This window comes from Panthera uncia, chromosome A2 (assembly GCF_023721935.1).
Source record: "Panthera uncia isolate 11264 chromosome A2, Puncia_PCG_1.0, whole genome shotgun sequence".
In the NCBI taxonomy this organism is placed as follows: domain Eukaryota; kingdom Metazoa; phylum Chordata; class Mammalia; order Carnivora; family Felidae; genus Panthera; species Panthera uncia.
In genome coordinates this window covers 51,096,453-51,100,378 of record NC_064816.1, presented here as the reverse complement: position 1 = coordinate 51,100,378, position 3,926 = coordinate 51,096,453, and positions in this window count along the sequence as shown.

Genomic DNA, 3,926 nt, shown 5'->3' with positions numbered 1-3,926 from the left:
ATTCTAACATCAAAATGCACGAAACATATTGTCACATTCACTTTATCATCAAGTACATTCAGGACTTTTAAAAGTAGTGTACCTCCATCCTGGGCACGTGGGTGGCTCAGTCAGTTAAGCATCTGACTTCGGCTCAGGTCATGAACCCTCACTTGGTGAGCTTGAGCCCCGTGTCGGGCTCTGTGCTGACAGCTCAGAGCCTGGAGCCTGCTTCAGATTCTGTGTCTCCCTCTCTCTCTGCCCCTCTCCCACTTGCACTCTGTCTCTCTCTCTCTCTCTCTCTCTCTCTCTCTCAAAAATAAATAAACCTTAAAAACAAACCTTAAAAAAAAGTAGTCTACCTCCATCCAAAGATATGCAAATGGCCAACAAACACATGAAAAGGTGGTCAACCTCATTAGCCGTTAGGACAATGCAAATTAAAACTACAATGAGATACCACTTCCCAGCCACTGGAATGACTATAATAAAAAAGACAGATAATGGCAAGTGTTGATGAGGATGTGGAGTAGTTGGAGTAGTTGTACATTGCTGGTGGGAATGTGACATGGTATGTAGAATGTTGTAGAAAACAGTTTGACAGTTCCATAAGTTACCAAGTCACACAGCAATTCCACTCCCAAGCATATCCTCCAGAGGAATGAAAACATGCCTCCACACAAAAACATGCACAGCAATATTCATAGCAGCATTATTTATAATACATTTCATAGCAGCACTGCTTAAAATAGCAAAAATGTATACACAATGAAAAGGTCCATTGACTGATGAATGGATAAATAATATGTGGAATATTCCATACCATGAAATATTAGTCAACCTTAAAAACGAATGAAATTCTGATACATACTACAAGATGTATGAACCTTGAAAACATTATGCTAAGAGAAGCCTGCCACAAAATGCCACGTAGTGTATAAACTGCCCTTGTATAGAATGTCCAGAATGAACAAATCCATAGAGACAGAAAGCAGATTAGTGGTGGCCTGGGTTGAGTGCGGATGAGGGTGGGGAGGAGATAAGCAGTAACTGCTAATGGGTAGGGAGTTTCTTTTGGGGGTGATGAAAATGTTATGGAATTAGACAATGGTGATGCTTGTATAGCTCTGTGAATGTACTAACACCATTGAACTGTGCACTTTAAATGGGTTAATTTTATGGTAGTGGATTATATGATATGGGTGTTGTTTTTTTCAAGTACTCTGCATCAAGTGAGAACTAAAATTGGTGAATTCTATCAATTCAACATCCTGGTTGGGAAATTGTACTATAGTTTTGCAAGATGTTAGTTACCACTGGGAGAAACTGGGTAAGAGGTACATGGGATCTCTTTCTCTATTATTTCTTACAAGTGCATGTAAATCTATAATGATCTAAAAGTAAAAAATTAGGGGTGCCTGAGTGGCTCAGTCAGTTAAATGTTGGATTCTTGGTTTCAGCTCGGGTCACGATCTCACGGCTCTGAGATCAAGCCCCACATTGGGCTCCACGCTGAGCATGCTTGGGATTCTCCCTCTTTCTCCGCCCTTCCCCCACTCACGCTTTCTCTGTCTCTCAAAATAAACAAATAAATAAACTTAAAAAACAAAACATATTCTCTACCTCTTTCCTATTTCTCTCCTCTCCAAATAAGAATTTCCTTAATGCTCCTTAAATGATGTTGCTATGGGATGGCATCTTTTACTTGTTAGGAACCACAGGCCTGGCTCACAGACCCTATGAATTTTTCAAAGTGTTGGAGGCAACAAAAATATTAATTAACTCCAAAAAGTGAAAAGAAAACCTAAAACCATTAATGAATGTTTAAATGGCTACCTAATATGATCTTACATAAAATAGTCAGCTGCAACTCAACTCGTTTATTTCTGTATGCCTGTGTGTGTATTATATATCCCTAATATTTAATGTGGGATATGAGAAGGATTCAAAACCAGAGGGGACTTGGTTTTGAATCTTGTCTACCTCTTGTAGCTCTGTGGCTCTGGATAAAATTTTAACTTCTTTGAATCTCACTTTCATTTTCTGTAAAAAGAAAATTGTAGTATCTACTCCATAGAGTTGTTGTGAGGGTTAAAATTACACGAATAACCAATTCATGTAAAGGCTCAGTAGAGTACCTGCCCCAATGTAAGGGCTCAATAAACAGTAGTTATGATGATGATGATAATACCAAGCGTGGCAATGTGTGCGCTGTTGTCTCTGCTGTGTATCTGTAGGCGACTGGGCCTGGTGGTAAGAACCCTAAGCCCAGGAGGTTCTCAGGCCCACTCGATAATGGGTTTGTATTTAACCAGAGCCAGAGAAAAGGCCTCTATTGTCAGTTGTGCTAGAGGATCAATAGGAAGAGGAGAACAAAGGCCTGGTTACGTTGGAGGCTCAAACTAATATTATTTTAAATAAAAGCCACAAAAGCTTGTGGGAAAAAACACAGGAGGGGTGAGGCCAGCTAAGGTTTGCACCCTGAGGTCGGCAGGCGGTTGACTGAGTCACAAAGCAGTTCATACAAATCGTGATCTGACACTTTAACTGTATTTTCCTTCCTGAAACTCAGGATATGTATTCTAAAAAAGCTATTTTTTAGAAATGTGTGTGATTTGTGATGTCTTCTATATGAAAAGGTTTGTATATGATTAAATCAAATGTGGCTAGACATCTACTTTTTATTGAAAAGTGTCAGATTATGTGACACGGGCACCTGCCTGGCACACGTGAGCTTTAAGGTTGTGTAAGATTGTGTGACCTTTAGGATAACTGTTTGGAGCATCTCTGCAAACATGCGTCAGGGCCTGGCACCTCGCTCAGCACCAAGTTTGCAAAAGAGTCTGTGTCGTCTGTACACCCGGTACTGTACCTATAAAATGTAACAAACAACAGCAAAACCCACAGGAAAAAAACAGAGAGATCTGTAATAATAAAAATCAGTGATTCTCCAAATGTTTTGTCTTAACAATCAAAGATAAGATTAAAACAAGAACGATAATGAAGGTCATCTTCAAGTTTCTGGCGCTTTTGATGTGTTGTTTTAGAAAAACAATGTGACAGTAGAAATAGCGCTGATATTCTAGGCAATACAAAGATTAGAAATGAAAAGATCTGGGGGCACCTGGGTGGCTCAGTTGGTTAAGCGTCTGACTCCTGATTTCGGCTCAGGTCATGATCCCAACGTTGTGGGGATTGAGCCCCGTGTCGGGCTCTGTGCTGAGCGTGGAGCCTGCTTAAGATTCTCTCTCTCTCTCTCTCTCTCTCTCTCTCTCTCTCTCCCTCTCCCTCTCCCTCTCCCTCTCCCTCTCCCTCTCCCTCTCTCCCCCCCTCCCTCCCTTCCTCCCTCTCTCTCTCTTCCTCTGCCCCCTCCCCAAATCATGCCTCCCCCCCTCAAATAAAAGAAAATAAATGAAAAGATCTGGGGTGTGGTACAGGTTCTGACCCTTACCTATTATGTGACTTGGCTAAAGTCACAAATAACCCAGGATCACAGAATTGTATTATTATTTTGTATTGTGTTGTTTCACATTTTAGGTCACAATTAGAGCAAGAAGTAAAAATTCCAGAACAATGAAGGACACCACGGAATGAACTTAATTTACCAATTTTTTTGTGTTCTGTCTTTTAAGAGCTTTAAGAGCTTCAATTCATAGAAGAGAAATCTGTGTCCACATTGGGAGGCAAATGCTCATCAAATAATAGTGCCTGAAGTGCTAGGTAGGGAAGGGTCATGCAGCAAGGGCTGGGCAAGGTGAAAGGCCAGACTCAGGCAACCGGAAACTGCTAGACAGGGAAGGGGTGCAGCAGGGGCACTGGAAAAGTTGAGAGAATCCCCAGAATTCCCAAACACTATGAAGAAAATCAATGCGGAGGCACCTGGCTGTTTCAGTCAGTGGAGCATACAGCTCTTGGTCTCAGGGTGATGGGTTCGAGCCCCATGTTGG